Source organism: Callospermophilus lateralis, unplaced genomic scaffold (assembly GCF_048772815.1).
Source record: "Callospermophilus lateralis isolate mCalLat2 unplaced genomic scaffold, mCalLat2.hap1 Scaffold_44, whole genome shotgun sequence".
Lineage (NCBI taxonomy): Eukaryota > Metazoa > Chordata > Mammalia > Rodentia > Sciuridae > Callospermophilus > Callospermophilus lateralis.
The window spans coordinates 142,400-152,342 of NW_027514389.1; the positions used below are offsets into that span (position 1 = coordinate 142,400).

The 9,943-nt window shown below is 43.4% G+C and overlaps 1 pseudogene; it reads right to left on the reverse strand.

The window, feature by feature from the left end:
• Positions 1–1,184: 1,184 nt before the first annotated feature.
• LOC143389189 (E3 ubiquitin-protein ligase Mdm2-like) lies at positions 1,185–5,262 on the reverse strand (annotated as a pseudogene).
• Positions 5,263–9,943: the final 4,681 nt, after the last annotated feature.

The following is a 9,943-nucleotide window of genomic DNA, read 5'->3' on the forward strand; positions in this document are numbered from 1 at the left end:
CTGCATTGCAAATATTGATGAACCTTAAGAGTGTATCTGCCCCTTTTTTGCCCCTGGGAAAGAACACAAGCTAAATATTCTCTGTTAAGAGGCAGAGACAAAGAGCAGAGTAGATATTTAGTCTTTCTAAAGCCTTTGGTGAAGACCAGATCTCCTGATACCCAAAGAAGTTAACAGAGCTATTCACGAATACCTAAGTTAAATATATATAAAATAGATTCCAAAAGTTATTTTTTACAACCTTTCCAGTTAGTTTTAATAAACAGTTGTTTATCAAACTCCTGAATTCACTGGTTTCTAAAACAAGACTTAAACCAAATTCTGAAACTTAGGAAACTATTAAGAACCATATAACCTAGACCAAAAACTTATTTCAAAGTGTCTTAGAATCACTTTTCAGTTTATAGAAAACAATACAATTTTCTCAGGACAATTCCACATTTTACTGACCTCATTTCTACATACCCCTTACTACATATAACAGAGGCTGTAGAATAAATTCATTTTTATTTACATAGCACAAAATATAACTCTCAACTTATGAAAGAACTTATGAAAAAGATCAGAAACTTTTAGAGTATCTAAAATTATTTGTTGGTGCCAGGGACTGAACACAGGTACTTAAACACTGAGCTACATCCGCAGCCTTTTTATTTTTAATTTTGAAACAGAATCTTTCTAAGTTGGTGAGGCTGGCCTTGAACTTTCAATCCTCCTGCTTCAGTCTCAGTTACTGTAATTACAGGTGTGGATCACCACATCCAACACAGAGTATCTAAAATATAAATATTATATTTCTTATACATATTTTTCTCCTTACATGAAAAGTGCTAAGTAACACTTAAATGCCTTATGTTAAAGAAAAAGAAAATTAGGTACTTCTCACTTAAGAGAGTTGAAATTATTTAAAATTAGGGGTGAGGGTAAAAAAATGAGCTATATATTCAATGTAAATTTTATTAAAACCCATATATAAAATATAAACAGAAGGGAATCTTTCCTAGAAGGGAATACATATTACCTACTTTTCCTGCCAAGGTAGGTAAATTATATTACAAAGAAATCTAGAGGAAGAAAGTTTGAGTTTCTTTCCCTTATAAATGTCAGTAAAAATAAAATCCATAGGGTCAAAATATTTAGGGTTATAACTAGAAATATATAATCCTATTTTTATGACATGGCAGCTAGTTGAAATAAGTTAACACAATCATTTGAATTGGTTGTCTGCATACTGGACAGGACATATTCGTTTTCTTTAGCTTCTTTGCACATGTGAAGCATGACATAAGATATCCTGATTTACCATAAACATTTTTAGGTCAACCTTGGTAAATCACACATGGATCAATGACATTAAGGAGAAAATCAGTTTCCACACCTTTTTCTTTGTCTTGTATTTCTTCCTTCTCATACTCTTTGACATCTTCTTGACTGTGATAACTAATGCTATTTGAAGTTGATAGTTGAGAATAGTCCTCACTTTCTTGTGACTGGGAAGCTTGTGTGGTCTTATCATTTTCCTCAATACATGATTCTTTGGAATCATTTGCTGTAGTTTTTTTTTCCTCCAGCATATCCAAGCCTTCTTCTGCCTGTGTTGAGCTTTCTAGTTTGGATGTCACAGAAATTCCCCCTTTATATTCAGGAAGCCAGTTCTCATGAAGGGTCCAACATCTATTGCATTGTGGTGGAAAGGGAGGATTCATTTCATTGCATGAAGTACACTTCCAATAGTCAGCAAAGGAAATTTCAGGATCTTCTTCAAATGAATCTGTATCACTTTCCCCTGCCTGACACACAGTAACTCAATTCACCACATCATCTTCATCTGAGAGTTCTCGTCCTTCTTCACTAAGGCTATAATCCTCTGAATCAAGAGATTCAACTTCAAATTCTACACTAAATTGATCTGAAACTGAATCCTGATCCAACCAATCACTGGAATGTTCACTCACACCATCTTCAATTTTCATATTTGATGGAATCACTACTGATTCACTTCTACTGATTCCTTCACAACATATTTCCCTTTCTACACACAGAGCCAGGCTTTCATCAAAGGAAAGGAAAATACTATCAGATTTGTGGTGCTTTTGTCATTCACCAGATAATTCATATAAATTTTCTTCTGTCTCACAAATTGCTCTCCTTTTAGATGAGGTAGTTGGTCTAGAAACCAAACAGGAAGATGAAGTCTTCTCTCCCTGTAGTTCTAGCATAAGGCCCTTCTGATACACTCCCACCTTCAAGGTGACACCTGTTCTCACTCACTAATGTGCTGGCATCTGATGGTTCTCTTTCATGGTGTAAGTGTCTTTTTGTTCATCAACAGACTTTAACAACTTCAAAAGCAATGGCTTTGGTCAAACCAGGGTTTCTTGTTCCGAAGCTGGAATCTGTGAGGTGCTTACAGCACCATCAGTAGAAACAGATATGCTTGTATTGCACAATGGACTGGATCAGTACATAAAATTTGCCACATATCGTGACCACGGGTGTCTATCTTCAATCAGGAAAATGAATGGTTTAAATGGCCTCAGCTGTAGACAGTCAGGACTTAGCTCCTCCAATGACAGTCTCTCGATAGTCTTGTAACATGTCGGAACTTTAGCAGCCTGCTAAACACTCCAGGCTTTTTGTTTGGAGGTGGGGGAGGAGGGCCATGAAGGGTCCTTCAAATTGCCCCAGTTTCCTTCACCCGGAGTGCTTGGGCCTCAGCGACCATCCCACTGGCGGCCCAGACCACTGGGCACTTGAATGCACTAAGTCCCACGAGAAAGGTAGTGCCTGGCAGGAGGAAAGCGACAGGAACTCGGCTAGAGGGGTAGGGCTGCCCCTCGAGTTAGGTTTCTGACTCAATTTTCTTTCCAGAACACAGGGTCGCAGAGGCCAGTGCAGAAGCTGGCTCTGCAGTGGTCCCCCAAAGTGATTTTTTGTTCCTAAGGAAAATATGGCACAGATTTACTTGAATTCAAGTTTCTTTTGTTCATAGCTTTGAGGATGTGTTAAAAGAGAAGTAAATATTTCTAAGTTTTGTCAACATCTATTTTTTTAAAAGGAAAATCTATCATGATGTTTCTTTTTGGCTTTATAGAAACATACTTGGTTCTGTAAGCAGCAAATGTAACAATATCCATATAAAATGCATTCAGAACTCAAGTTGAGATGCATCAGAACAGTTCCCTCAAAATTTTCTCTTCCATCCTGTTTCTATACAAAGTATCTGCTGCAATTTTTATATTTTGAAAATTTTCTCATCTGTAATACCAACTCCCAAGGAAGCCATAGTGTTTTTTTTTTTCTGAAAATATTCTCAAAAGAAGCTTCTAGAGATAAAAATAAAAAAGACTTTTTTTGATGTTAAAATGGGACTCAGCAGCACTGTTATCAATTTATGGCTTAAGTTCATTCAAGAGTCTCCTAAGAGGCATAGGGTCAAACTGGTACACATGATCACAAACACTCTGAGAGAGTGTGTCATGAGGGAGAAAAACTCTGAAAAATCTGGGTGTCAGGAAACACAGTAGGAACATCTTTAATTAATGTGGTCAAAGAAGTAAATGCATAGGCTGTAAAGATAGAAGGCTCATCAACATAGTCCAAGAGAAAATCTCTTATTTTTCACATGTGGAAACTGAGTCAAAAGAGACATTATGTTTATTTGTCTTTCAGTCACCCAGCAAGTTAGCATTTCCACTCTACATCACTCCTTCTCCTCAGGTAATGCCTATCTAGCATCTTAGAGAATTAAACAGCAAACTGGTTTCTCTTCACTAGTTGAAAAGCAGCAGAAAGTCTTTATAGAATACTTTCCAGCAGTGAATGATATTATTTCATACACATATCTATGTACTTTTTTTGACAAATCTATGAACTACAGGGGAAAAAAGAAATAACTAACGTACTTCAATGACTAATGCTATTATAAAATGACAAAATATACAGAAAACTTTCAGACATGAGTAAAACAAAAGTCAACAATAAGTTGTAGTTTCCCATCGCTGTCTTAAGTATTATTTTAGGTAGTACAAAGTGTTACCTCAATTCTAATTTTAGAATTTCTCCTGAGTATATGAGAAGTCCAAATTAACTAGTTCCACAAATATACACTAAGAACTTCCATTCCTTTCATTTACCAAGGTATAGGAGCTTTGAAGTGGATTTCAGTGCAAAAAAAGTTTCCTATAATTTTTATTTGCTTGTAATTGTCATTCTTTTCAGTTTCATCTACTTTTTCTAGAATAACAAGGAATATTGGTTAGCGATAAGAATTAAGATAATCAAATATTTCACACAGTGAATTAATGTTTTAAAACAGAATTGTATAAATAATATCTCAATTTAACGAACATTCAACAAACAAGCAAAGCCACAGGATTAAGTTACATTTAAAATCTAACATTTTATAGGTTTTATTTGCAGCCATTTTCCCCCAAATATTTTAATTATGTACAGTGAGTGATTTTTTTATCCATTAACATTTGTCTGACAAAACTAATCTCAAAACAAGATAGCAAGCTACATTTTCTAAAAATTATTTTCAATTGGTAAATTTCCTAACTCTGTTATTAGCCTTCAATTATTTAGATGATTAGATGATTAATTTCAAAAGTATGCTCCTAGCTTCCTGGGAAACTATTGAAGTTCTAGACAAAAGTGAGAAAGGATCTCTTAGGAAAATAAATAAGTGTTGGATATAACTATGTAAAAATGCAGGGAAAAGGCCTAAGAATCCATGTTTTCAAAATATATTTCATGACAATATTTTGCTGGTAGCAAGCAAATGAATTTGCTCAAAAGTAGACAGCAAACAAAATAAATTTGAAACCAAATAGATTGAATTCTTTTTCTTCTTCTTTGAACTCCCACTCATTAAACAAGTTCTTACTGTATCATCAATTTTAATTATTTTCCATTTATTGGGCACTTGACATATTAAGAACCTTATTGGATATAGTGAGAACTCATTCATACACAGTACCCTAAAATAAATTAGGTTGAGGGGTAGTAACCTAGTAAGAACAGCCTCTGTTTAATTTCTGGAGGCATCTAAGAATTAAAAAAAACTTTAGAGAAGCTAATAAGAAAATTTAGAAAGTGACCAGAGAGGTTGTGTTAGGTCACTATTTTTCAAACATTAGCAGACATCTGGATCACCTGTGGATTTTTGTAACAGGCAGAACCCGGGCCTAGGGCCCAGGGACAGGACCGCCAGGAAGCCCGCACCAAGTCGGGGGCGTGCACGGGCTCAGGGTCTTCCATCGGTCCCTTGAGCATAAAGACCTGCGTCTCCAGGGACCTCGCGTTCCCTCTGGGAGCCACAATGCCAGCCCCGGGGCAGCAGGAGCTCTCGGGACTGCGCCAGGAGCACCGTGCACCCCAGCCACCCGCGCTGCACCCACCTGCCGCGGCACTCGGATGGTCACGGAGCCATCAGATCTGTCGACCCAGCCTGGGGTCGCTGGGGACAGCCACCTCGCCTGGCGTCTGGTCGCTCCCCACAAGTCTCCAACCACTTCGCGGAAAAGTGGGCTCTGGGAACTTCTGCGCTGTCCCAGCCAGGGGCGCGGAGGGGCGGAAGATACGTGGCCTCCTGGGCTTCCATGCAAAGGAGGGAGATGCCCGCCCTCTCTAAGGGGAGAGCGGCGCCGCGCCCGGCCCCTGGCCGCCACCACCTGCCCGGTCGCCAGCTGGGAATGCCCCATGGCCCAGCGCCAGCTGGCGGGAATTAATAACCCAGCGCATTGACGGATCGCAGGCGCAAAGGGAGCGGGGTGCCAGGCGGGGAAGGTCATGGCCAGGTAGGGTGTGGCTGGGCTCAACCCGGGGGCATTGGCAGGTCCCGCCGCCCTGGATCTGTGCGGGTGGAGAAGCCAGGATGCAGCGGCCACACATAGCCTCCACTTGTAGCCTCCTGCTGAGTCTTCGTGACCTCTGATTCTCCGCTGTCAATCAGGCTCTGGGGGCGAAACAACCTGCCACCCCAGGAACCCTCAACCCCTTCCCAGAAAGCCAGGGTCTTGAAAGAGGCAGGCGTGGGGTGGGGTGGAGTCGTCTAGCCCAGGCGCTGCCCGGGGAGCTTGCAGGGCCGGTCCAGCCCCGGGTGTCGGGTTTGCAGGTTTCTGTGGATGAGCAACCCAGGCAGGTCTGGGGATTCAGGGGGTCTGGTTGCATCTGACCTGACCTAGTCCTCTACCTGGCCCTCCTGACTCTAGGGTCTTTGTTCACAGCCTTTCACACTTTAGCAGAACCCACGAAGGTGACACTGGGAAGAAGCAAGGCCTTGGATGTGGGAGGATGTCACTTTGAAATGAGACCCCTTTGCCCTGGGCCAACCGCTGGTGCCCACTCTCTATCCTCCTGGGACTCCACCTCTGACTGCAGGCCAGCTGCCAGGGTGTGGGCAGTCGGTGGTCAGTTGATGCCTGTTGGGCCTCCAGTGCCTCTCTGCAACAGCAGTCTTCCCTGGCCACCTAGCCCCTCCCTCTATTCTTAGCTCTCTTCTCCAGGTGCATCCTGAATGTGCTATCTCCTCTGGGGTTGTCACTTCTACTGCCTGCAGAGCTGAGCGGTGCCACTATCCCTCCGTGTAATCCATATGCAGGTGGCACACTGCCCAGGAGGAGGCTTGAGGAGTGTACTGTGGAGTGGGGGCAGGAGGGGCAGAGGCTGAGGGTGGAACCCTCAAGCCTTGTCATCCTCCACTTGGAACAATAAACCAAGAGCACCTCTGAGGGCAGCATCTTGGAGGGCTCAAGTGGGGGTTGCGACCAAGGTCAAGGCAAGGCAAGGTGGTACTCATGCTTGGGTTGAAGGGACAATGGAGGGGGAACATTATGGCTGCTGAAGTGACTGCTGGGCAGGCACTTTGGCTTTGGGTGGAGGGCCACACCACTGTCCCAACCTACCTGCCTCTGGAGGGTCGCCACTGTCCCAGCCCACAGGAGCATGTGGACCTGGCTTTCCTGTTGCTCAGGTGGATGTAGAGGGCCTAGGGATGTCCATGCAGTCATCCTCACTGGACTTAGAGAAGGCTGGAGCCTGCTTCTGAGAGTGGACACAAGAGTATCTTGCATAGACTCCAAGTCCTGAAGGAGCTGAGAGTCCCTATCTGTCCTGGGAGAAGACCACATGTTCTTAGGACTCACGCCATCTCCTCAGGCCTGGAATGGATCACCAAGGGGCCATGATCACTCTGCAGCCAGTAGTGTTGACCCCAAAGTGACTGTCATGTGCCTTGCCCTGTCCCTCCAATATCCCCTTTCAGGTGTCCTGGCAGCAGATGCTGGCTGCACTCCTGTCTCAGACCGGCCACTTGCCCTGACATCTCATCTCTAGGACCTTCACAGAAACCAGTACCATCAAAGGAACCCAGCCCAGTGGGGTGCCGCCCAGTGGTGGACCCCCTGGCAGGCACGAGGCCCTGCCTTGGCTTCAGCCCCTGGTTCTTCAGAGGCAGGTGCTCCACACTCGGTCAAAGAGGACGGGATTTTCTAATAAAAGAGTCCAAGAGTCTTTCTATAACTTTAAAAATACAATGTCTAAGATCAAGAAACCACACAGAAGAATCAGTTGACTCAAAGGTTGGTCAATAGAGTGATCCGAGCTCCAAGAGACAAGGAGAAGAATAGAGACACAGGCAAGCAGGGAGATGGGGCCCCGTCGTCCAGCTGTCTTGCACCGGAGCCACAGAGAAGAGGAGAGAAAGCGGACAGAACCAGTATCTGAGGTGTGACTGGGAACTTCTCAGAACTGGTGAACAAGTCAAGAACCTCAGCATGTCGCAGGCAGGAGAACCACCCCTCTGCACCTCAGCAAAGACCTGAAGACAGAAGTGGTAGTAAAGCCGTCGGAATAAAACAGAACTAAACAAGTGGGACAAGGAACCAACAACTGCTGGGTTCTCTCCAGAAACCGTGGAGACCAGCAGAGGTCGGCCTACAGCTCTCCAGGGAGCTCCAGGGACTTCAGACCTGGCTCGGAGCACGTGCAGGAGGGATGTTGCTGGGGGTGGCCCAGCTGGGGCTGGGCTGGATTGGGGACTCATGCTGAGGACGCCACTTTCTGCTTCATGGTTTTCCATCCCCAGTGAGCATGGAGTTCTTCTTCCTCTTTCCCAACACTCCAAAGCATCCTTGACATCAAATATCTCCAATGACTCCTTCTCCATCATTTTGTGAATCCACACTCCAGTAGATTGGGGTGAGGTTGGGAGGAGCTCTGCCTATCACTGTGGCTCCCAGACACTGGGCTTTGGGCTCAGGTGTGTGCTCAGTGTCCTCTGCTGGGAGGAGTTTGCAATTCCACTCTGCCAGGCCCCAGGAGAGCTTTGTGTGCACAGCCACCGTCCCCAGGCTATTTCTGGGCATGCTTCTGTGGATGAACTCTGCCTTCTCCCATGTATTCATCCCTCTTCTGTGGTTGGAGCAGAGAGGTCATAGCTTGGCCTCTGTTAGGGTTTGAATGTGAGGTATCCCCCAAAAGCCCATGTGTGAGACAGTGAAAGAAAGTTTAGAGGTGAGATGACTGGGTCATGAGAGCCTTAACCACTCTGTGCATTAATTCCCTGATGGGGAGTGACTGGGTGGTGAGAGGAGGGGTGTGGCTGGTGGAGCTGGGTTCCACGGGTATGCCCTTGAAGTTTATGTTTTGTGAGCTGAGTTTAGCTCCTTGGTGCCATGTTCCCAACTGTTTTCCTCCACCACAATCTTCCACCATGATGTCCTGCCTCACCTCCAGCCCCAAGGAATGAAGCCAGCCTTCTACCGACTGAGACTTCTGAAGTTGTGAGCTCCCCCAAGAACTTTTCCTTAGCAGGATGTAAGATTAACACCCATAAATCAATTGCATTCCTCTATATCAGTGATGAATCAACTGAAAGAGAAATTACAAAAACTATCCCTTTCAAAATAGCCTAAAAATAATAAACATTTGGGAATCAATCTAACAAAAAAGTGAAAGGCCTCTACAATGAAAACTACAGAACACTAAAGAACGAAATTGAAGAACTCCTTAGAAGATGAAAAGATCTCCATGTTCTTGGATAGGAAGAATTAATATTGTCACAATGGCCATACTACTAAAAGTGCTATACAGATTTTAATGTGATTCTTATTAAAATTCCAGTGACATTCCTCATAGAAATAGAAAAAGCAGTTATGAAATTCATTTGGAAAAATAAAAGGTCCAGAATAGCCAAAGCAATCCTTAGCGAGGAAAGTGAAGCAGGAAGCATCACAATGCCAGGCCTTAAATTATATTACAGAGCTATAGTAACAAAAACTGCATGCTATTGGCACCAAAACAGATGTGAAGACCAATGGTACAGAATAGAAGACACACAGACAAGCCCACATAAGTACAGTTATCTCATACTAGACAAAGGCACCAAAAACATACTTGGAGAAAAGATAGCCTCTTCAACAAATGGTGCTGGGAAAACTGGAGATCCATGTATAACAGAATGAAATTTAACTCCCCTCTCTCACCCAAAACTCAGTTCAAAATGGATTAAGAACCCAGGCATTAGGCCAGAGACCCTGTGCCTACTAGAACAAAAGGTAGGCCCAACTCTCCACTGCATTGGCTTAGGAACTGACTTCCTCAACAAGACTCCTAAAGTGCAAGAAGCAAAATCAAGAATCAATAAATGGGATGGAATCAAACTAAAAAAACTTCTTCACAGCAAAGGAAACAAGAATGTGAAGAGAGCCCACAGAATGGAAAAAAAAAATCTTTGCCATTTGCACCTCAGATAGAGCATTGATCTCCAGGATATATAAAGAACTCAAAAAACTTAATACCAAAACAAACCAACCAACAACAACAACAGCAACAGAAACCCAAATAACCAAATCAATAAATGGGCAAAGGATCCGAACAGACACTTCACAGAAGAAGAAATACAATCAGTCCACAAATATATGAAAAAATGTTAAATATT